The sequence below is a fragment of the Heterodontus francisci genome, chromosome 29 (genome assembly GCF_036365525.1).
Source record: "Heterodontus francisci isolate sHetFra1 chromosome 29, sHetFra1.hap1, whole genome shotgun sequence".
Taxonomy (NCBI): domain Eukaryota; kingdom Metazoa; phylum Chordata; class Chondrichthyes; order Heterodontiformes; family Heterodontidae; genus Heterodontus; species Heterodontus francisci.
In genome coordinates, this window is record NC_090399.1 from 54,787,363 (window position 1) to 54,813,003 (window position 25,641).

The 25,641-nt window shown below is 44.1% G+C and overlaps 1 long non-coding RNA gene across 1 annotated transcript in view; it reads right to left on the bottom strand.

Moving 5' to 3' along the window:
* The window catches only part of LOC137346321 (uncharacterized), a 42,217-nt gene extending 18,372 nt beyond the window's left edge, over positions 1–23,845 (bottom strand). The window contains exons 1-2 of the long non-coding RNA XR_010968698.1: positions 23,108–23,845; positions 19,650–19,824 (exon numbers count right to left, since the gene is read on the bottom strand). This is a non-coding gene — a long non-coding RNA (uncharacterized lncRNA). The remainder of the gene's footprint in view (positions 1–19,649; positions 19,825–23,107) is intronic.
* Positions 23,846–25,641: the final 1,796 nt, after the last annotated feature.

The window sequence follows — 25,641 nt, forward strand, 5'->3', positions numbered from 1 at the left end:
TGTGAAGACATTGGGAGGTGAAGGACATTGAACAGTGGGACCTCACATTAAGAGGTTAAGATGTAACATTTATAAAGGGCAATATTTGGAGACGGTGCTTCCTGCCTGCGGTGTTGTTGGACAGAAACTCGGGTCGGAGGCCCCGTCTCCCACTCCTGTACCTGGGGAGGACCCTCTAACCCCTCAGTCACTCTCCTGTTTCTGGGCAGGAATCTATAATCCGTCTCTCACACTCCTCTTTCTGGGGTGGTCACTCTAACCCTTCTCTCACACGCCTGTTTCTGTAAGATACCTTTAACACATTTCCTGTATCTTTGGAGACCCCTCTAACACCTCTCCCACTCCGCTGTATCTGGTGAGGACCCACGAACCCCTCACTCACACTCCTGTATCTGCAGAGATCTCTCTAACTGCTGTCTCTCACTCCAGTATCTGGGGCTGCCACTCTAAATCCTCTGTCCCTCTCCTGTACCTGGGGACACCCCAGTAAACCCCTCTGTCACATTCTTGTACATGGAGAAGTCTGTCTAACCCTTCCCTCACATTCCTGTATCTGGGTAGACCACTCTCTCGCACTCATCACAAAATTCTACATAAACACCGAGTGATTATTGGCACGGACCATTTCCCAGCAGTTTCATTGTCTTTGGATCTATACTCAGAATGAGTCAGTGTCTGTATCTCTATCAGGGAAGCAGTGAGTAACTTGCATGGGGAAGTGAAGAGCAGTCAGTGGTGGATGGGACAATGATTTGAAGCGCATTAGGATGGATAAATCTCCAGGGCCTGACCAGGTGTATCCGAGGATGCTTTTGGAAGCAAGGGAGGAGGTTGCTGGGGCCCTGGCAGAGATTTATGTCTCATCGTTAGCCACGGATGAGGTACCGGAAGACTAGAGGATAGCTAATATTGTGCCTTTATTTAAGAAGGGCAGCAGGGATATGCCAGGGAACTATAGGCCGGTGAACTTTACATCAGTGGTGGGAAAGTTATTGGAAGGGATTCTGAGAGACAGGATTTATGTGCATTTGGAAAGGCAAGGTATAGTCATGGATAGTTAGGTATAGTTAGGGATAGTCAGCATGGCTTTGTGCGTGGGAAATCATGTCTCATGAATTTGACTGAGTCTTTTTAGGAGGTGACCAAGAGGATTGACGAGGGCAGGGCGGTGGATGTTGTCTACATGGACTGTAGCAAGGCCATTGACAAGGACCTGCGTGGTAGGCTGGGCCAAAAGGTTCGAACACATGGGATCCAGGGTGAGCTAGCCAACTGGATTCAAAATTGATTTGTTGATTGGAAGCAGAGGATGGTAGTGGAGGGTTGTTTTTCAGATTGGAGGCCGGTGACCAGTGGTGTGCTGCAGCGATCGGTGCTGGGCCCTCTGTTGTTTGTCAAATATATTAATGACTTGGATGTGAATGTAGGGGACATGATTAGTAAGTTTACAGATGACACCAAAATTGATGGTATAGTGGACAGTGAAGAAGGTTGTCTGAGGTTACAACAGGATATAGATAAACTGGGAAAGACGGCAAGAAATTGGCAAATGGAATTTAACGCAGACAAGTGTGAAGTGATGCATTTTGGGAAGTTAAACCTGGGCAGGACATATACAGTGAAAGGCTGGGCCCTGGGAAGTGTTGTTGAGCAGAGAGACCTTGGGGTGCAAGTACATAGTTCCCTGAAAGTGGCAACACAGGTAGACAGGGTGGTGAAGAAGGCGTATGGCATGCTTGCCTTCATCGGCCGAGGCACTGGGTACAAGAGTTGGGATGTCATGTCACAGTTGTACATCATGTTGGTTAGGCCGCATGTGGGGTAACGTGTGTAGTTCCGGTCGCTGCACTACTGGAAAGATGTGATTAAGGTAGAGAGGGTGGAGAAAAGATTCACAAGGATGTTGCCTGGTATGGAGGGCTTGAGTTATCAAGAAAGATTGGAAAGGCTGGGACTGTGTTCCCTGGAGCGAAGGAGGCTGAGAGGGGACATGATAGAGGTATAAAATTATGAGAGGCATAGATAAGGTAGATAGCCAGAGTCTGTTTCCCATAGTAGGGGTGACTAAAACGAGAGGGCATAGATTTAAGGTGAGAGGGAGGAGGTTTAAAGGGGATCAAAGGGGTTAAATTTTTCACACAAAGAATAGTGGGTATCTGGAATGAACTGCCAGAGGAGGTGGTGGAGGCAGGAACAGTAGCAACATTTAAGAGGCATCTGAACAGGTATTTGAATGAGTAAGACATGGAGGGATATGGAATTAATGCAGGCAGGTGGGATTAGTAATGATAGGCATTATGGTCGGCACGGACACGGTGGGCCGAAGGGCCTGTTTCTATGCTGTACGACTCTATGATTCTATCAGCTCATGTATTATAAAAATTCTGTTGACATTTCCCTGGTATTGTTTACAGTAATCGATGAACGACTGACTGGGTGTGTTTGATGTATGACATTCTGAACTTCACTGAACCTGCAATTAACCACGACATTCATTCATTCCATTTCTCTGCTGCATACCTGAATTAATGTGAAATTCTTGCTCAGGTTTAAAGAAGGACAAGGTTAGATAAGGTTAATGTCAATGCTGCAGTGTTGAGCGCTCCTGCTCAGTGTAATTGTCGGGGGTGGTGGTGGGTGGAACACGGTGGGGGGTGGGGAACAAAGAAATAGAGACGGGGGGGGGCGGAACAGAGTGGGGAAATCAAATAGAGCTGGGGGGGGGGAATCGACGAGAGCGGGGGCGGGGGGGGGAAATCGGCGAGAGCGAGGGGGCGGAAATCGGAGAGAGCGATTTGGTGGGGGGGGGGGGAAATGGAAAAGAGCGCGAGGAGGGTAAACGGAGAGAGAGGGAGAGAAAGCCGACAGACAGACAGACAAGTCCTCTGGGAATGATGGATCAGGTCCCAGACCAGGTCAATGTTGTCATGGATGGACCGGCCTAGGACCATGTAGGACTGGTCGGGGTGGTGATATGAGTCAGCATGAAGCCCAGGCAAAGATCTTATAATCCGTGCTGAGGAGAGAGACCGGACGCCAGTTCTTAAACAAGTGGAGATCACCCCACTTTGGGAGCACGGCCAGGACCACTTTGCGCCAGGCGAGGGGCATCTCCCCGATTGCCCTGCTTTCCCCCCCCAAGGACTGGCACGTTGTCGCCCTCCAGGACATCCCAGAATGCCCTGAAGAACTCGACCGTCAGCCCCGGGGATTTGCCTCTTGAGAGCATCCCCTGTAAGTCAACAGGATCTGTGATCATGAGGAGCACGTAATCGATGTAAGCCGAGAGGACGACCCGCATGCCTGACCCATGCAGAGCCAAACCCACCAACCTCTTGCAAAGCAGGCACAGGAATGGCTCCACGCAGATGGTGTATAATTGCTGGGCATCCTGACGTACTCATCTGCCAAAGTGAAGGGATGCCATCAAGGACCTGTTGACTCAGCGGCGGTGCAGAAAAGTCAGACCAGGCCAAAAATTGCGCACCACTGGGAAGACGTGATTAAGCTAGAGAGGGTGCAGAAAAGATTCACAAGGATGTTGCCTGGTATGGAGGGCTTGAGATATAAAGAGAGATTAGATAGGCTGGGTCTGTTTTCCCTGGAGCGAAGGAGGCAGACAGGTGACATGATAGAGGTATATAAAATTATGAGAGGCATAGAAAGGGTAGATAGCCAGAGTCTGTTTCCCATGGTAGGGGTGACTAAAACTAGAGGGCATAGATTTAAAGTGAGAGGGAGGAGGTTTAAAGGGAATCAAAGGGGTAAATGTTTCACACAAAGAATAGTGGGTATCTGGAATGAGCTGCCTGAGGAGGTGGTGGAGGCAGGAACAGTAGCAACATTTAAGAGGCATCTGGACAGGTACTTGAATCAGCAAGGTATAGAGGGATATGGAATTAATGCAGGCAGGTGGGATTAGTATAGATAGGCATTATGGTCGGCATGGGCGCGGTGGGCCGAAGGGCCTGTTTCAGTGTTGTATAAATAAAAAATAAAATAAATAAATACAGCATAGAAACAGGCCCCTCGGCCCACCGAGTCTGTGCCGACCAACAACCACCCATTTATACTAATCTGACATTCGTCCCATATTCCCTACCACATCCCCACCATTCTCCTACCACGTATCTACACTGGGGGCAATTTACAATGGCCAATTTCGTTATCAACCTGCAAGTCTTTGGCTGTGGGAGGAAACCGGAGCACCCGGCGAAATCCCACAGGGAGAACTTACAAACTCCACACAGGCAGTACCCAGAACCGAACTCGGGTCGCTGGAGCTGTGAGGCTGCAGTGCTAACCACTGGGCCACTGTGCCGGACATGTCTCTATGATTCTATCAGTTCATGTATTATAAAAATTCTGTTTACATTTCCCTGGTATTGTTTACAGTAACCAATGAACAACTGACTCGGTTTGTTTGGATGATGTTTGTGATTCTGAACTTCACTGAACCTGCAATTAACCACGACATTCATTCCATTTCTCTGCTGCATACCTGAACCGACCTGAAATTCTTGCTGAGGTTTAAAGAAGGACAAGGTTAGATAATGTTATTGAACTGATTCGCCCTCAGAGATACCATCACATGTGACATTCATCCCAGTTACCTGCTGCCATTTGATTCTTAACTGAAATATTTTGTCAGGTTTGAAAAAGGGCAGGGTTTGTTCAACTTATGTTACCTGGGAGTTGATAAAATAAGCTCATCTACAAAGCACCACTAATGTCAACAGTCAGTCCTACTCCTGACACAGGTTACAGTCCATGTATCGGGAGTTTGCATTAAACCCTCTCAACCTCCTGTATCTGGGGAGGTCCCTCGAAGCCCTGTCTCACACTCCTGTATCTGGGGATATCAGGTGGGGTCAGAGTCAGGGAGAAAGACCTAGAGTAAAATCAGGGTTAATGTGCACACTGTGCATTCATCAGAGTGTCGTTAATCTGGTGAGTTCAGGTGCAGATTGATATGTGGAAATATGATGTGGCTAAACAGAGACCTGGCTTAATGAAGGGCAGGACTGGCAGAATGCTTCCATTCCAACAAGAGGCGAGGCTCTGCTAGACCTGGTTCATGGGAGTGAGGTGGGCCAAGTGGATCAAATATCAGTCGGAGAACATTTAGGGGACTGTGATCATTGCACCTATTTGGCTAAAGCTAAAGAACAAAAAGGGTGCAGTTACATTACTCAGTGTAGTCTATAGGCCAATAACTAATGGAAAGGGTGCAGAGGAAGAAATCTGCAATGAAATTACAGGAAGGTGCAGGAATTATGGAATCATTGTAATGGGGCATGTAAATATCTGAACATTGAATGGGATATTAATAGTGTAAAGGGCAGAGAGGACTAATAGTTCCTAGAGTGTGTTCAGGAACATTTTCTACAGCAGTATGTTTCCACTGCAACTAGAAGGGAGGCACTGCTGGACCTGGTTCATGGGAGTGAGGTGGACCCAGTGGATCAAATATCAGTTGGAGAACATTTAGGGAACAGTGATCAGGTATCATAAGGTTTAGGTTGGCTATGGAAAAGGAGAAAGAACAATCTGGAGTAAGAATACTTAATTGGGGGAAAGCCAACTTCAATGGGGTGAGAATGAATCTGGGCCGAATAAACTGGAATCAAAGGTTGGTAGAAAAAACAGCAGCTGCACAATAGGCTACCTTCAAAGTATAGATAGTTTGGGCACAATCAAGGTAGATTCCCTTAAAGGGGAAAGGGAGAGCAACTAAATGCAGAGCTCCCTGGATGTCAAAAGAGATGAGATTACGATGAAGAAGAAAAAATGTCAGCTGGAGAATACAATGGAGAACCAGGCTGAATACAGAAGGTTCGGAGAGGAAGTGAAAAAGCAAGTAAGAGAAGCAAAGAGGGAGTATGAAAAGAGACTGACAGCTAACGTAAAAGGGAATCCCAAAGCTTTCTTCAGGCATTTAAATAGTAAAAAAGTGGTGAAGAGAGGAGTAGGGCCATTTAGGGACCAAAAAGAGGATTTATATATGGAGGCAGGGGGAATAGCTGAGGTGCTAAATATATACTTTGCATTTGTATTTACTAAGGAAGAAGGTGCTACCCAGACCACTGTGAAAGAGGAGATAATAACTAGAATGATTTTAAATTGATAAGGATGCGGTATTAGATAGGCTGTCTATACTTCAAGTTGATAAAGCACCAGGACCAGATGCATCCAAGAATACGGAGGGAAGTGACAGTGGAAATTGTAGAGGCACTGGCCATAATTTTCCAGTCTTCCTTAGACTCAGGGGTGGTGCCAGAGGACTGGAGAATTGCAAATTGTGCAAAAAAAGAGTGTAAAAAAGCCCAGCAACTGCAGGTCAGTCAGTTCTTGGTGAGTTTCTGCAGTGCATCTTGTAGATGGTACACACTGCTGCCATTGTATATCAGTGGTGAAGGAGTGAATGTTGAAGATGGTGGATGGGGCTCCCTGCCTGTGGTGTCATTATACGGGAGCTCGGGTTGGGGACACGGCCATCATATGATTGGGCTGATCTTGTAACCTGTGCTCCCAATCCAGTGAGACTGGAGCAGGGCCTGGTCATGTGACCCTGCAATACCACCAGTGGGCAGGGCCTGTGCTGGCTGCTGTGTGATTGGCTCCCTTTGTGATGTCACCTGGAGACAGGTTTTAGCCCCTGGTTACAATTCATCAGTTGTAGTTCCCGTGGGCAGGAGCTGGAGTTGGCAGCTGGTACATCAGACATGGACAGGAGGAGGGATCGTTGGACATGATACAGGTCCCTAAATTCCCCTTCCACGTGTCTGCTACATGTTTAATTCCCAGATGTAAATGAGAGGAGAAAGGGGTGGATCCACATGATGCTGTCCTAGGATTTCCAGGGTGTTTGGGCCTTTTCCCAGTTCATGATTTGCACTGTGACAGTTGGGATACATTGTAGTTTGTGGAGTGGGGAATTGGGGTGGTTGGTAGGGGGAGCATTGGGGAGATTGAGTGTTGAGGTGATAAAGACTGGATTCGGGTTCAGACAGCAGAGAGGGTGAGCAGGTAATGTTTCAGAGGTGATAGACAGCAGGCTGGGAATGGATTGGGTGTAGGGGGGGGGGGGGGAGGAAGCTGAACTCAGCACTGACCTGAAATCAGGGACATTCTGCACATTCACTGAGATCATCACAAGCGCACAAAACATCCCAATCACAGGAGCTGACCCTGGGAAGGTGTTGTGCTAATGCCAGGTACATTAGCCACCTCTGGAGATAAGTCCCCGTATTCAGAGAAAGATTACACAAGTAACTAAACTCAGACTGACAAAACTGTGGATTTAAGAACACATCTGTTTCCAATAATATTTCCAATATAAAAGCTTATGTTAACATGTAAGGTGTTGAAGCAAGGTTTAGTAATTTACCTTCAAAACACTGGATAAATTGTTTTGTTGGTCGATTTTAAATTAATAATGTGAATGCTTAGAGCGCCACTCTCTGGACAAAGATTGCTGTAGCAAAATGCCAGCACAGGCACAACTGATGACCTCATAGTGAAGGTGCCCCCAGGCAGCAGTGATCATAATATGATTCAATTTTACATTCATTTTGAGGCAGAATGGGTCGAAGACTAATATTTTAAACTTAAATCATGGCAAATTATGAGGGCATGAAAGCAGAGCTAAACTGAACTGGCAAATCAGGTTAAAGGACAGATCAATAGAAACATAGAAAATAGGAGCAGGAGTAGGCCATTCGACCCTTCGAGCCTGCTCCACCATTGATTATGATCATGGCTGATCATCCAACTCAGTAACCTGTTCCTCCTGTCTACCCATACCCTTTGATCCCTTTAGACCCAAGACCGACATCTAACACCTTCTTGAAAACATACAATGTTTTGGCCTCAACTGCTTTCTGTGGTAGCGAATTCCACAGGCTCACCACTCGCTGGGAGAAGAAATTTCTTCTTATCTCAGTCCTGAAAGGTTTACCCCCTATCCTTAGAGGATAACCCCTGGTTCTGGACTCCCCCACCATCGGGAACATCCTACCTGCATCTACCCTATCAGGTCCTGTTAGAATTTTCTAGGTAATAGAGATGCTGTGGCAGACATATAAGGGGATATTTCAGAATACACAGAATAGATACATTCCAACGAGAAAGAAAAATTCCAAGGGGAGGACTCACCATCCGTGGTTAATCAAAAAGTTAAAGATAAAATCAAACTTAAAGAAAAAGCATGTAATTGCTCAAAGATGGGTGGCAGGTCAGAAGATTGGAAAAAATATTTTAAAAAAGCAAAGAATGACTCAAAAGATTGATAAGGGAAAAATTAGATTACGAGAGAAAGTTAGCTAGTAATATAAAAGCAGATAGTAAGAGTTTGCACAGATATTTAAAAGAAAAGGGTTAACAAAGTGAGCATTGGTCCAATAGAAAGTGGGTCTGGGGAATTACTAAGGGAAAATAAGGAGATGGCAGATGAACTGAACAGGTATTTTGCATCGGTCTTCACCATCGAGGATACTATCAACATCCCAGAAAAAGTTGTAAATCAAGACATAGAAGGGAGGGAGGAACTCAAGAAAATAATACCTTAATACCTTAGAAAGCCTAGGGGAGTATAGCAAGTGCAGGGGTGAAGTAAAAAAGGAAATTAGAACAGCAAAGCGAGGACATGAAAAGATATTGGCAGGTAAAATTGGCAACACAGGTAGACGGGGTGGTGAAGAAGGCGTATGGCATGCTTGCCTTCATCGGCCGAGGCATTGAGTACAGGAGTTGGGACGTCATGTTCCAGTTCTACATAACGTTGGTTGGGCCGCATTTGGAGTGCTGTGTGCAGTTCTGGTCGCTGCACTACAGGAAAGATGTGACTAAGCTAGAGAGGGTGCAGAAAAGATTCACAAGGAAGTTGCCTGGTTTGGAGGGCTTGAGTTATAAAGAGAGATTGGATAGGCTGGGTTGGTTTTCCCTGGAGCGAAGGAGGCTGAGGGGGGACATGGTGGAGGTATATAAAATTATGAGAGGTATAGATAGGGTAGATAGCCAGAGTCTTTTTCCCATGGTAGGGGTGATTAAAACTAGAGGGCATAGATTTAAGGTGAGAGGGAGGAGGTTTAAAGGGGATCAAAGGGATAAATTTTTCACACAAAGAATAGTGGGTATCTGGAATGAGCTGCCTGAGGAGATGGTGGAGGCAGGAACAGCAGCAACATTTAAGAGACATCTGGACAGGTACTTGAATGAGCAAGGCATAGAGGGATATGGAATTAATGCAGGCAGGTGGGATTAGTATAGATCGGCATTATGGTCGGCATGGACGCGGTGGGCCGAAGGGCCTGTTTCTATGCTGTACGACTCGATGACTCTAAAATTACAATCGCCAGGGAAGTGGTACTGAACAAATTGTTGGAGCTGCAGGCTGGCAAGTTCCCGGGTCCAGATGGGTTTCATTCCAGGCTCCGAAAACAAGTGACCAGTGAGATATTTGATGTGTTGGTTTTAATTTTCCAAAATTCCCTAGATTCGGGGAAGGTTCCATTAGATTGGAAAATAGCGAATGTAACTCCTTTATTTAAAAAGGGAGGGAGACAGAAAGCATGAAAATAGAAGCCAGTTAGCTGAACAACTGTCTTGGGGAAAATGTTAGAAGTTATTATTAAAGACATTATAGCAGGACACAGAAAAATTCAAGATAATCAGGCAGAGTCAGCATGGTTTTGTGAAAGGGAAAACACATTTAACCAATGTACTGGAGTTCTTTGAAGAAGTAACGTGCTGGAATAAAGGGGAACCTGCGGATGTACTGTACTTAGATTTCCAGAAGGCATTTTGATAAGGGGCCACATCAAAGGTTATTGCAGAAAATAAAAGTTTGTGGGATGGGGGCGGGGTGGGTAACATATTGGCATGTATAGAAGATTGGCTAGCTAACAGGAAACAAAACAGCATAAAATGGTAATTTTCTGATTGGCAAGATGTAATGAGTGATGTGCCACAGGGATCAATGCTGGGGCTTCAACTTTTTACAACTGTTAAAAATGACTTGGATGAAAAGATTGAAGGTATGTTGCTAGATTTTCTGATGACACAAAGATAGATAGGAAAGTAAGTTGTGAAGAGGGCATAAGTAGGATACAAAGGGATATATACAGGTTAAGGGAGTGGGCAAAGATCTGGCAAATGGAGTATATTGTGAGAAAATGTGAAATTGTCCATTTTGTCGAAAGAATAAAAAAGAAGCATATTATCTAAATGGTGAGAGATTGCAGAGCTCTGAGATGCAGAGGGATCTGGGTGTCCTACTGCATGAATCACAAAAGGTCAGTATGTAGGTTCAGCAAGTAATGAGGAAAGCTCATAGAATTTAATCATTTATTGCAAGGGGAATTGAATACAAAAGTAGGGAAGTTATGCTTCAGCTGAACAGGGCATTGCTGAGACCACATCTGGAGTACTGTGAACAGTAGTGGTCTCCTTATTTAAGGAAGGACGTAAATGTGTTGGAAGCAGTTCAGAGAAGGTTTACTAGACTAGTACCTGGAATGGGCAGGTTGTCTTATGAGGAAAAGTTGGGCAGCCTAGGCGTGTATCCCCTGGAATTTAGAAGAGTAAGAGGCAACTTGATTGAAACATATAAGATCCTGAGGGGTCTCGACAGGGTGGATGTGAAAAGGATGTTTCCCCTTGTGGGAAAATCTAGAACTAAGGGTCACTGTTTAAAAATAAGGGGTCGCCCATTTAAGACAGAGATGAGGAGAAATCTTTTCTCTCAGAGGGTCGTGAGTCTCTCTTCCTCAAAAGGTGGTGGAAGCACAGTCTTTGAATATTTTTAAGGCAGAAGTAGATAGATTCTTGATCAGCAATAGGTTGAAAGGTTATCGGGCTTAGGCGGGAATGTGGAGTCGAGATCAGCCATGAACTGATTGAATGACGGAGCAGGCTCTATGAACGAAGTGACCTACTCCTGCTCCTAATTCGTATGTTCGTATTGTCAGGCAAACCCCCCACCTGCCAAGACTGAGGCACACGTTATTTTGCCACATGAACATTAAAACTTAAAAATCACAAGCCCCTGACTGGAAAGACATTTTTGCCAAGTACCAGACGGTGTTGAAACAATGGGGATCCAGTAGTTGCTTCCCCAATACAAAGAAGTGGTCAGAGCAGTTTTAGTTACATGACTAACTGGCGGCTGCAGAGGTTTGAACTGAGAGTTCTAAATTGGAGAAAACAGGATTTCAACTGAGAAAAAGTTGTGGGCAGGAACCCTCACAACATTTAAGAAGTATTTAGATGAGCACTTGAAACGCCATAGCATATAAGGCTACGGGACAAGTGCTGGAAAATGGGATTAGAATAGTTAGGTGCTTGATGCCCGGCACAGATACGATGGGCCGAAGGGCCTGTTTCTGTGCTGTATAACTCTGTGACTCATGGAGTGAAGATCTTTCCTGGAACTGAAGCAAGAATTACCTCCTCTCCTGTCTGCCTGCCTCCATCTCTTCCCCACAGAACTGAATCTTATGAAGACACGTAAACTCAGGCAGAGAAAAATCTCCTACGTGAACTAGGTTTACGAAGGATACTGGGCCCCAATGAAACGCAAGACCATATCTTCAATCAAGGACTACGGCGAGCTCGAGAAACAGTAACAAGATATTGCCTCAAACTGTTCTACTTATCTGTTCCTCTGCTCTTTTCTGTCCCAATTTGTATGTGTGTATTGCATGTGCATGCAAGCATAGGCACGTCGTATATCTGTAGGTGTTAACTGTATTAGAGTTTAAGTTAGGTAGGTTTAATAAATTTCATCTTTCTTCTTTAAACCACAGAAAGCCTTATAATTGGAAAGTTGTGAACAAGGATTCACAAAGGGGGATCTCAAAATACAGTGTGTTTAAAAATAAAACCCTGTTACAATAAGACCAGATGAAGATAGTAACAGACCCCGAGACACCTTTTGCACCTTGTCATAACAGGATGTAACATTCACTCCCTCCATCACTGGCGCACAGTGGCAGCAGTGTGTACCACCGACAAGATGCACTGCAGAAACTCATCAAGTCTCCTTCGACAATACCTTCCAAACCTGTGACCTCTACCACCTAGAAGGACAAGAGCAGCAGATGTATGGGAACACCACCACCTGCAAGTTCCCTCCAAGCCACACACAATCCTGACTTGGAACTATATCACTGTTCATTCACTGTTGCTGGGTCAAAATCCTGGAACTCCCTTTTTACCAACACTGTGGGCGTACCTACACCATATGGACTTCAGCGATTCAAGAAGGCAGCTCATCTCCACCTTCTCAAATGCAATTAGGGATGTGCAATAAATGCTGGCCTAGCCAGCGATGTCCACATCCCATGAATGAATAATTTCAAAAAATCAGTCCTCACAGGTTAACCCTTGTAGCTTCAGTATTATTCTGGTGAATAGGTGCTGCACCCCATCCTAAACTAATACATCATTCTTGAGGTGTAGGGTCCAGAACTGAATACATCACTCTCAATGGGGTCTTCCTTTGCCTGTTTTAGTATACACGGATGCAATTCATCCAGTTTCCAGAATTTATCATCTCTAGGTTTTACTGCTATCCCCTCCTTTCTGTTTTAAATGTTTTGATATCTACCTGTAATGATGTCAAATCCACCTTGTTAGTCCAGCTGGTAAAACTGAAGCAAAGTAATTCTCCAATCTTTCTGCCATCTCTCCTCATTACCTGTGAGTTTTTCCTGTGCAGCCGACATTGACTTTATCCCTATTCGAATTTACCTTTCTGTTATTTATGTGTCTGTAGGATATTTTACTATTTCTTTTTAAATTTCTTCAGAATTTAATTTCACAGTTTCTCTTTGTTTTACTTTTTGAACATGTTCCCTAACCTCCTGATTTTGGTTTTTGTCATCCTCTCCCTTAATCTCAAGATACTTATTACCTGCCTTTGACTTTCATTTCAGTTTCACACTTATCCCTTTTTTCATTTATGGTGTTTCATAATTGGTTAATTGATTCTTGTTTTGTGGAATTTATTTCTCCTGAAGTCTAGTGATCACTTTTTTACATATTTTCCACTGCTGATCTATCTTTGTTCATCAATATTTTGTTCCAGTTTTCTTCACAACTTCCATTTTCATCCCCCCAAAGTCAGCTTTTTACAATCAATTTTTTTTTGCCTTTTCTTAGTTACATCTTTCTCAAACATTCCCTTAAACTATATTCTGTTCTGACTGATATTCCAACGAATTTCTCCGAAATCTCCAACTTTTATCTGCTCTGGTGCATTTTATATTGCTTGATCCATCAGTGATTCCTCTCTTGTTTGGGCTTCTTATGTACTGGGGAGGAAAGATGTCTGGAACACAGGGTAACTGCTCCATTCCCTTTTATCCCCTTTTCCTTCCTCTTCCTGACAGATTATTTGCTATGAAATTTTCCATGATTATGATGCTATGAATTTTACTTGTTTCATAGCTTTGTATATTTTCCTTTCGATCTCTTCCACTATTAGGTGGTCTGTAGAATAACCTTTGTTACATTATTTAACCTGACTGGATCCACATTCCTCTGAGGTATCTATGTCCTATATGGAAATGTCTTTATAAGATCAGCAGCAATTGCTTGCCAATTACTCAAATGTTTAAGATAAATTTGGAAACTGACCAAATAGCTTCAGTTACAAAGACAGGTTGTCAGAAATAAGGAAAAACAAGGTCCAGAAGATTTACAGAGTGGAGCACATTGCAGGTATATGAACACCAGATATAGGAGCAGGAGTAGGCCACTCGGCCATTGGAACTTGCTCCACCAGTTCATATGTTTTTGGCTGATCTGTTACCTTCATTCCACCTTCACACACCATCTCCATATCCCTTAATCCCTCATTGTCTAAAAATCAATCAATCTCTGCTTTCAATATACTCAATGTCTGAGCATCCACAGCCCTCTGGGGTAGAGAATTCCAGATCCAAAACCCTTTGGGGGAAGAAATTCCTCCTCATCTTAGTCCTAAGTGGCTGACCCTTATTCAGAGACTGTGTCTCCTAGTTCTAGACTCTACAGCTAGTGTATATACTTCAGCAGGTGGATATGTCACTGCAAAATGAAACGTGATAAAATGAGTTTATGAAGAGGACTGGGTGAGATGGGAGGCAGAGCTGCTTCCGAGTACAGAAGCAAAGGCAATTTCCCCTCCAGTTTAACAGCAAAATCTTGCCGGACTCGAAGCCACTGATGGGGCCTGGTACATTCACAGATCATTTAAAAAACTGGGAGTGTAGATGCTGCATCAGCTGATACAGTATATTCAGTATGGAATAATATATCTTCGAATGTATTCAGAATACAGGCTGGGATTGTGTGTATATTGTGTTGGGACAGTTGGGAGATGGTGGTATGGTGGTATTGTCATTGGATTAGTAACCCAGAGACCCGGGGTATTGCTCTGGGGACATGGTTTCGAATCCCACCACAACAGATCATGGAATTTGAATTTAATTAATAAAAAAAATCTGGAATTAAAAGCTAGTCTAATGATGACCACCATTGTCGATTGTTGTTGAGAGAGACTAAGAGACAGAGGCAGAAATAGTGAGAGGAAATGAGGTGAGAAAGACAAAGTGAAAGAGAGAAGTAATAGAGGCAGAGAGATGAGAGGCCTTTCTCTATTATTAGGGATAAGCCTCTTCTGAAGCCGCCAGAGGAATTAGTTTCCCGCTAGCTATCCGAACTAAGCCTTTAATGATCAAGAACACTTCAAAATATCACCCATTAATCTTCTATCGTCAAGGAGATGCAAGGCTAGTCTGTAAAACCTATCCTTATTATTTAAACCTTTCAACCCGATGTTCATTCTGGTGAATTTGTGTTTCACCCCCTCCAAAACTAAAACATCATTCTTCAGGTGTGGGGTCTCGAACTGTATGTGCTGCTCTCAATGGAGTATTCCACTGACCCATGTGGATGTAATTCATCCAGTTCCAAGAGTTTATTTTCTCTAATATTTCCTGGTATCCCATCCTTTCTATTCTATATATTTTAATATCTACTTGGAATGCTGTCTAGTCCACATTGTTAGTCCAGCTGGTAAAAATTGAGATAAACTAATTCTCTAATATTTCTGCCATACCTCTGTCATTATCTGTGAATTGTTCTTGTACATCCTTCAGTGACTCTGTCCCTATTCTGAATGACCTTTTGTTATCTATATGTGTCTGTATGATACTTTACTTCTGCTTTTCATGTTCCTTGACTATTTGTATTTGCTGCTCTTCTTTGCCTTCATAATTTTTTGACTTCATTCCTAATCTCTTTGATTTAGTTTTTCATTGTTTGCTCATTTTTGCCAATGTATTTAGTACATGATTTTTACTTTAGTTTCAATTTTGTCCTTATCCCTTTATTTGTCCATAATGATTCATAAAAGGCCAGTCTGTTCTTTTATCATGGAACAGATTTCTCCTGAAGTCTATGATTCCCCCGCACTGTTCTCTCTGTTTGTTAATATTCTGTTCCAGTTAAATCTTCACTCGTTGCATTCTCAATCCCCAATAATCAGCTTTTTCTAATCTATTATTTTTGGCTTTTCTTACTTATATTGATCTGAATCATTGCCTTAAACCTTATTATGTTGGCTCAATTTTCACTTAAGTTTGCTTTTCATATTTGCTCTGATTTATTTTCAACGACTAGATCCATCACCACTGCCTTGGTGGATTTCCAATCTGCTGGGTAGGAATTGCTGAGAAGTTGTGGTACACGTTGGCACCAACAACATAGCAAGGGCAGGGATTGAGGTCCTACGTCAGATTTTCAGGAGCTAGGGAGGAAGTTGAAGAGTAGAACCTTGAGCTTAGTAATCTCTGGATTACTCCCAGTGCCACGTGTTAGCGAGAGTAGAAATAAGAAGATTCGGAGGATCAATGCGTGGTTTACACACAAACACACAAATTAGGAGCAGGAGTAGGCCGCTCGGCCCCTCGAGCCTGCTCCTCTGATTGTAACCTCAACCCCACATTCCTGCCTCCCCCCGATAACCTTTCACCCCTTGCTTATCAATAATCTATCTACCTCAGCCTTAACATTATTCAAAGACCTCAGCTTTCACCGTCTTTTGAAGAAGAGAGTTCCAAAGACTCACAACCCTCTGATTTCTGTCTTAAATGGGCAACTCCTTATTTTTAAATAGTGACCCCAAGTTATAAATTATCCCACAAGAGGAAACATCATGGCTTGAGATTTAGGATAGGAAGCAGGGCTTCAGATTCTTGGGGCATTGGGACCAGTTCCGGGGCAGAAGGCACCTGGACAAAAGAGACAGGTTGCACCTGAACAGTAATGGGATCACAATCGTTGCAGGGAGATTCAGTAGTGTGGTTGGGAGAGTTTAAACTAAATTGACGGGGTGGGCACCAGTACATGGAAGTAGAAAAAGGAATATGGTGCACAATGTGAGAGAGCGTTAGACTGGACTAGAGAAGTTCTGTATTAGATTGCAGCGGACTGAGAGGAATGCAAAGGATCATAGGATCAGAGAAGTAGGAGTAGGTCATTTGGCCTGTTGAGCCTGCTCTGTCATTCAAACTGATCATGGCTAATCATCTACCTCTACACCATTTCCCCCCAATATTCCCATATCCCTTGATATCATTAGTATTCAGAAATCTGTTTTGAACATGCTGAACGACTGAGTTTCCACAGCCCTCTGGGGGAGAGAATTCCAGATTCACCACCCTCTGAGTAAAGAAATTCCTCCTCATCTCAGTCTGAAATGACCTACCCCTTATTCTGAGACTGTGTCCCCTTCTTCTAGACACATCAGCCAGAGGAAACATCCGATCCACATCTACCCTGTCACACCCTGTAAGAATTTTCTAAGTTTCAATGAGATCACCTCTCATTCTCCGAAATTCCGGAGAACACAGGCCCAGTTTCTGCAATCTCTCTTCATAAAACAATCCCACCATCCCAGGGATTAGTCTGGTGAACCTCCATTGCACACCCTCGATGGCTAGTATATCCTTCCTTTAGATAAGGAGACCAAAACTGTACACAATACTCCAGACAGGATTACAATGCACGTGTGAAAATGCAAAAAGTATGGTGAAAAATTTTGGTAAACTCCAAGCACAAATAGCAGTATGGGAATATGATGTAATGGCAATGGCAGAAATGTGGCTTAAAAATGGTGAGGACTGGGCACTGAATATACAAGGACATAAAGTGTTCAGAAAAGACAGAAAAGGAACAAAAAGGAGGTGGGGTGACAGTCCTTATTCGGGAAGGCATTGTACTGTTGAAAAGAGAGGAAACCCTTGAAGGGGCAAGGACTAAATCCATTTGCTTAGAGCTGAGAAGCAAAATGTGTAAGATCACAGTATTGGGGGTATTCTATAGGCCTCCAAATAGTGATAGAGAGAAATAGAGGAACAAATCTGCAGGGAATTCACAGAGATGTGCAAGAACTATAGAGTGGTGATATTGGAGGACTTTAATTATCCAAATATCGATTGGGATAATTCTGGAGTCAAAGTTAAGAAGGGGGAGGAATTTCTGAAATGTGTTCAGGAGAATTTCCTTGACCAGTCTGTTCTCAGCCCAACTAGAAAGGAGGTATTGCTGGATCTGGTGCTGGGAAATGAGGTGGACCAAGTATCAGTGGGGGAACACTTGGGTAGAGTGATCATCACATCATAAGGTTTAGACTAGTAACGTGGAAAAACAAGGAACTAAATAAGCTAGAACGGCTAGATTGGAAGAGAATTAATTTTAATGTGATGAGAAGGGATCTAACCTAAGGAACCAAAAACTGACAGGAAGCACTGTATCGGAACAATGGGATATCTTGAAGGAAGAGATGCTTCAGGTACAGGCTAGATACATTCCAACAAGGGCGACAGGTAGGGGAACCAAAAAAAGGCTCCCTGGATGACAAGGGAGATAGAGATTATGATGAAACAAAAAAAGAGGGTGTGTGGTGCATGTTAGGTGAATTCTTCAAGTGAGAATCAGGCCATTTACAATGGGTTGAGAGGAGAGGTGCAGCGGAAAATAAGACTGTCAAAGAGAGAATGTGAGAATAGGATGGCAGTCAACATAAAAGGGAACCCAAAATATTTTACCAGCATGTAAACAGTAAGTGAGTAGTAAGATGTGAAGTGGGGCCTATTAGGGACAAAGTGGGTAATATATGCTGAGAGGAGCTGGGCAATATTTATATACTTAATGAGTACTTTGTAACTCTGTTCACTAATGCAGTGCAATCTGACAAAATATCAGTAGAAGCAGAGAAGGTAGAGGCAATGGATAGGGTAAATATTGAGGAGGGTGGGGGGGGGGGGTGGGGAAATACTAAAAAGACTGGCTATGCTTCAGGTAAATAAGTCCCCTGATCCAGATGGCTTGCATCCCAGGTTACTAAAGGAAATGGGGATGGAGATAGCAGAAGGGTTTGCATAATCTTCCAATCTTCACTGGATATGGAGGAGGTGCTAGAGGACTGGAGAGTGACATCCTTATTCAAGAAGGTCAGTCCTAGCAACTACAGGCCAGTTAGTTTAACATCAGTGGTGGGTAAGGTTTTCGATACAATAATTAGGGAGGAAATCAACTGAAACTTGGAGAGGTTTGAGTTAATTAAGGATAACCAGCACGGATTTGTAAAAGGCAGATCAGATTCAATCTCAATGATTTTTTTGATGAAGTAACAGAGAAGGTTGATGAGGGAATGTGGTGGATGTTGTTTGTATGGATTTTAATAAAGTGTTTGATAATGTACACATAAAAGGCTGGTTTAAAAACACTGAAGCTCAGGGAATAGGAGGGTCAGTGTCCAATTGGATAAAAATATTGGCTTAAGGACAGAAAACAGTGACTTGCAGTAAATGGTTGTTTTTCAGACTGGAGAATGGTAGACAGTGGTGTTTCCCAGGAGTCAGTTCTGGAACGACTGCTTTTTTTTGCTAAATAGAAATGATTTGCATCTTTTAATGCAGAGTAGAATTTTGAAATTTGCTGATGACACCAAATTTGGAGATGTGGCAATCTTTAAGGATGACATGAACCACCTGCAACAGGACATAGACAGGCCAGCAGAATGGGCTGACAGGTGGCAGATGGAATTTAATACTAACAAGTGTGAAGTGATGCATCTTGGCAGAAGGAATAAGGAGAGACAATATAGACTTAATAGCACAGTTTTAAAGAGCGCAGGAAGAGGGACCAGGGAGTGGACATATTGAGAGATTGGTTAGCAAAGCATATGGGATCTTGAGCTTCATAAATAGAGGCATTGAGTACAAAAGCAGGGAAGTTATGCTAAACCTTTATAAAGCACTGGTTAGGCCCCAACTGGAGAATTGTGTCCATTTCTGGTCACCACACTTTAGGAAGGATGTGAAAGTCCTGGAGAGGATGCAGAGGAGATTTACCAGAATGGTCCCAGGGATGGGGGATTTTAGTTCCAGGTTAGGTTGGAAAAGCTGGGGTTGTTCTGCTTAGAGGAAAGGAGATTGAGGAGAGATTTAATAGAGGTGTACAAGATTATACGAGTTAAGCTCGGCTCAAATCAAAGGCCAAGCCTGATGGCAGATGGTGAAATGCTCCCAGTATCTGGTTACACTCTCACCTCAGCAAAATCCTGGACTAACGGGATTCTCAGTAAAGATCCTCACCTTTCCAGTTATTGTTGATGATTCCTGTTTTCTCCCGTCTCCAACACCGAGGCTCTTGGTTCCAGCAGAACTGCTCTGGGGATCCAGTGACATTTCTCCAATCCCAGTTAGTGTGGCAATGATTCAACTTCTCTCTCTCTCTCCACCTTCCTGAGATATTCCACACGCCAAGAAACTATCAATAGAAAAATGATTCATATTAATCCCAGAACCTGTAACTGGAATACAATGGGACTATTTTTATAATTATGATTGTATTTCATATCAATTTATTTGCAATTAATGAGTTGTCTTGAATTTTTAACTTGTTATTAAATTGGTCTTTTCTGTCCTTTGTCCTGTTTATCAGGACTGAACTCACTCCAGTGTCAGCTGTCACACCAGCTCCTCCCACACCGACATCCCAGTGATGGGGCGTAACCAGGGGCAGGAACCTGTCAGAAGCCAATCACACAGCACCCAGCAATGATGTCACAAAGCAGCCAGAGCCCCTCCCACTCAAGGTGTCACAGGATCACATGACCAGGCTCTGCTCCTGGTGTGCAATCTCACTGGACATGAACATCAATCAGTCCCGTCTCCAACCCCACTCCCATCATAGAATGGTTGCAGCACAGGAGGAGGCCATTCCGTTTGTCATGTCCATGCCAGCTCTCTGCAAGAACAACTCAGCTGGTTCCATTCCAATGCCCTGTCCCCATAAATCTGCATTTTTTTCCTCTTCAGGTTCTTATCCAATTCCCTTTTGAAAGTCCTGACTGTACCTGCCACCACCACTCTCAGGCAGTGAATTCCACTTCCTAACCACTCGAAGTGCGATAAAGGTTTTTCCTCAACTCGCAGTTGGTTCTTTTGCCAGGGTCCTCTTGTTCTCTTCCACCAACAGGACCAGTTTCTCTCTATCTACTCTGCCGAGACCTCTCATGATCTTGAACACCTCCATCAAATCTCCTCTCAACCTTCTCTCCCACAAGGAGAACAGCCCCAGCTTCTCCAATCTATCCACGTAACTGAATTCCCTCACCCCTTAAACCATTTTTGTAAATCTTTTCTGCAACCTCTTCCTAATGTGCGGTGCCCAGAATTGGACATAATACTCCAGTTGAGGCCGAACCAGTATTTTATAAAGGTTCATCGTAACATCCTTGCCTTTGTACTCCATGCCTCTATTTAGAAAGCCCTGGTTCCCATATGTTTTTGAACCTCTTTCTCAATCTGTGCTTGTCATCATCAATCATTTATGCACATATACCCCCAGGTCGCTCTGTTCCTGCACCCTCTTCAGAATTGTATCATTTATTTTATATTGCCTCTTCTCGTTCTTCCTAAAAACATATACCACTTCACAAAATCACAGAATCACCAAATTGTTCGAGTGCAGAGGAGGCCATTCGGCCCATCGTGTCTGCACCGGCTCTCTAAATGAGTAATTAACCTAATACCATTCCCCTGCCTTCTCCCCGTAACCCTGTACATTCTTTATTTTCAGTTAACAGTCTAATTCCCTTCTGAATGCCTCGATTGAACCTGCCTCCACCATTCTCTCAGGCAGTGCATTCCAGATCCTAACCATTCGCTGTGTGAAAATGTTTTTCCTCATGTCACTTTTGCTTCTTTTACCAATTACTTTAAATTTGTGCCCTCTCGTTCTCCAATCTTTCATGAGTGGGAACAGTTTTTTCCTACCCACTCTGTCCAGACCCCTCATGATTTTGAATACTTCTATCAAATCACCTCTCAGCCTTCACTTCTCCATGGAAAACAGTCCCAACGTCTCCAATCTGTCTGCATACCTGAAGTTCCTCATCCCTGGAACCATTCTCCTGAATCTTTTCTGTACTTTCTCCAAAGCCTTAACATCTTTCCTAAAGTGCAGTGCCCAGAATTGGACACAATACTCCAGCTGAGGACAAACTAGTGTCTTTCACAAGTTTACCATAACCTCCTTGCTCTTGTACTCTATGCCCCTAATTAATAAAGCCCAGGATACTGTATGCTTTATTTCCCACTCTTTCAACCTGTCCTGCCACCTTCAATGACTTATGCACATATATACCGAGGTCCCTCTGCTCTTTATGATCAGCCATGATCATACTGAATGCCGGTGCAGGCTCGAAGGGCCGAATGGCCTACTCCTATTTTTCTATGTTTCTGTATTGTCTCTCCATGTTCTTCCTACCAAAATGAATCACTTCACATTTCTCCGCATTGAACTTCATCTGCTACTTGTCTGCCCATTCCACCAACTTGTCTTTGTCCTTTTCAAGTTCCCTTTTATTCCATTAGCTATAATTTTACTGACAAGTCTGCTGTGTGGTACTGTATCAAATGCCTTCAGTCTTCTCTGTATGAAATGTCATCTGCCACATGCCTGCCCATTCCACCAGCCTGTCTATGTCCTCTTGAAGTCTATCACAGTCCTCAAAGTTCACAATGCTTCCAATTTTTGTGTCATTTGCAAATTTTAAAATTATGCCTTGCACACCCAAGTTTCGGTCATTAATATATATCATGAATTATAGAGTGATATGGCACTGGAGATGTCCATTCAGCCCATCATGCCTGTGCTGGCTCTTTGAAAGAACTTTCCAATCAGTTATACACACCTGTTATTTCCACGTTGGCTGCAATTTTTTCAACTTTAATTATTCGTCCAATTCCCTTTTGACAGTTATTATTGAATCTGCTTCCACCACCTCTTCAGACAGAACATTCCAGATCATAATAATTCACTGTGTAAATTACCATTTCCTCATGTTCCTTCTTGTTATTTTGCTAATTACCTTCAATGTGTGTCCTCTGGTTCCTGACATTCCTGCCATCAGAAACAATTTCTCTTTATTTACTCTTTCAAAACCATTCATGATTGTGAACAACTCTATCAAATATTCCCTTAACCTTCTCTGCTATAATGAAAACCACCCCAGTTTCTCTAATCTTTCCACATAACTAGGATTATATTGGATACACAGCACAGAAACAGGCCATTCGGCCCAGCCAGTCCATGCCAGCGGTTATGCTCCACTCGAGCCTCCTCCTGTCTTTCCTCATGTAAATCTATCATTACCCTCTATTCCCTTCTCCCTCCTATGATTCCCATTAAATGCATCTACACTATTTGCTTCACCCTCTCCCTGTGGTAGCGAGTTCCACATTCTCACCACTCTCTGGGTAAAGAAGTTTCTTCTATTGGATTTCTTGGTGACGATCTTATATTGATGGCGTCGAGTGATGTACTTCGCCACAAGAGGAAACATTCTCTCTGGATCCACTATATCACAACCTTCCATCATTTTAAAGACCTCTATTAGGCCACGCCTCAACCTCCCTTTTTGCAAACGAAGAGACCCAGTCTGTTCATCCTTTCCTGACATGTTTACCCACACATAAGAAAATGGCAGATTTGTTGAATAATTACTTTATGTCAGTCTTCACAGTGGAGGAAGATGATAATGTACCTGACATTCCAGGGAAACTGATGTTGAATCAGGGACTGGGAGTCACTTAAGTAAATGAGTGTACCGAAGGCTCGAGTTCCTGATCATCTGGATCTCTGGCAGCAGGTCGTCCATCTTCAATGTGTGTGATGGGTGTGACAGGAGAGGGGCATTCTGATCAGTCAGGAACTCCCAGACTAACTGAGAGAGAGGCTGCAATCAGAAACATACAATGAGGGATATCCAACTAGAGTGCACTGAGCCCCACATAGCACAGGAAGATCCCAGGCTCCATCCCCAGCTCATGCTGAAGGAGCTTCTCTCACCCAGTCTGGTACAGAACCCCATACACAGAGCACAGGAAGATCCCAGGATCCATTCCCAGCCTGTGCTATGTGACATGCTCAAAGCTGGTGTGGTACCAAAGCCCAAACACAGAGCAGAGGAAGATCCCAGGCGCTATCCCCGCCTTGTGCTGAGTGATCTGACTCCAGGGGGATTGAACAGTTGCTGCAGCTCCTTCACTGGCAGGACTGGGGAACTGCAGCGTGACATGTTTACATCGGATTCTCCCACTGGCAACCCTGAGCTGGCGATTAATAGTCGGACGACGCGGGGATTCCCAGCCCTAAACGCCTTCCTTCTTCTGCAGCCCCGTAGCTGGATCATAAACCTGGCCAAGGCTGGGAGACTGAAATCCCCGCCAAAACACAGCCACCCGCTGCCGCTCTGCCCAGTGTGTGATCAGTCCGCGATAATCCCCGCCCTCGAGACATGAGGAGGCCAATCAGAGCGGACGGTTAGAGACCGACACGGCCCCAACCAATGGCAAGGGACTACAATGTGACCGACATCTTCTGCAACGAATAAAGTTATTGTATTGGCTGAGTGACAGCTGCTTTACCCAATCGACGTGCAGTCTTTCCGCCTCCGCCGTGCAACATGTCTCGACACACCAGAAGCGGCGTGTCAAATTCCGACCAATCCTAGCGCGGCTTTTCTCAGCTCAGCACCGCCTCTCAATGTGTGTGACCAACAGCTCAGTGAACCAATCGGTAAGCAGAATTGCTGCACACTAACCAATCAAAGAAGAGCGTTGCTGCTCAATTCCTGTAGTGTTCCTCCCCGTTCAGTGTCATTGCATCCACTTGGCTGAACGTCATTACGTCATGGCGCTCTGAAGGGCAATTCCGACCAGTTAGCTGCTGATGCTGGAGGCGGGGCAAAGGTGCTTAAAGCGAGGCTGCACAGAGAATTACTGTTGTACAACCATATTTCACTGTTGTCAATTGCAGCACGAGCTGAACTGCGGGAAATCAGTGAATGAGAGGAGAGGCACCCGGGGGAAAGGGAGGTGAAGGAAGACAGTGAGGTAGAGAGACGGAGAGGGTTGGAGATGGAATTCCAGAGTTTAGGGCCGAGGCAGCGGAAGGTGCCACCAATGATGGAGCAATTAAAATCAGGGATGTTCAAGAGGGCAGAATTAGAACAGCAGAAATACCTCAGAGGGTTGAGGGGGTGGAGGAGATTACAGAGATAGGGAGGGAGCGAGGTCATGGAGTGATTTGAAAACAAGGATGAGAATTTTAAAATCAAGACGTTGCTTGACCGGGAGACAATGTAGTTCAGTGAACACAGGGGTGATTGCAGAATGGGAACTGGAGTGAATTCAGGTTAGTTTTAGATGAGTTTTAGTTTCTGCAGGGTGAAAATGGGAGGCTGGCCAGGAGTGCATTGGAATAGTCAAGTCTAGAGATAACAAAAGCATGGATGAGGATTTCAGCAGCTGATGAAGGTTTTAGTTGCAGATAAGTTGAGACAGAATCAACGATGTGTGACATTACATAGCTGCAAATAGACAGTCTCCGTGATAGAGCAGATAGGTGGTCGGAAGCTGATCTCAGGGTCAAATGGGATGCCAATGTTACAACAGTTTGGTTCAGCCTCAGACAGTGACCAATGAGAGGGATGGAGTCAATGATTAGGGAATGGAATTTGTGGCAGGGACCCAAGACAATGACTTTGGTCTTCCGAATATTTATTTGATGGAATTTTCAGCTCATCCGTTGCTGCATTTCAGACAAGCAATGTGACAAATCAGAGACAGTGGAGGGTTGAGAGGTGGTGGTGAGGTCGAGCTGGGTGTTATCAGCGCAGATGTGGAAACTGACAATATGTTTATGGACGATGTTTCCGCGGGGAAGCATGGAGATGGGAAATAGAAGGAAGTCAAGGAAAGCTCCTTGAGAGATTGTAGAGCTAACAGTGGGAGAGCAGGAAGAGAAGCCATTGCAGGTGATTCTCCAGCTATGACTGGAAAGATAAGAATGGAAGTAAGCAAGGTCAGTCGCACCCAGCTGGACAATGTGGGAAAGGAGTTGGAGGAGGCCGGTGTGGTCAACCATGTCAAAAGGTGCAGACAGGTTGAGAAGGATGAGGATGGGTAGACTGCCTTTGTCACAGTCACATAGGATGTCATTAATGACTTGATGAGAACCGTTTCAGTATATTGACAGGGGCAGAAACCTGATTGGAGGGATTCAAACACGGAGTTC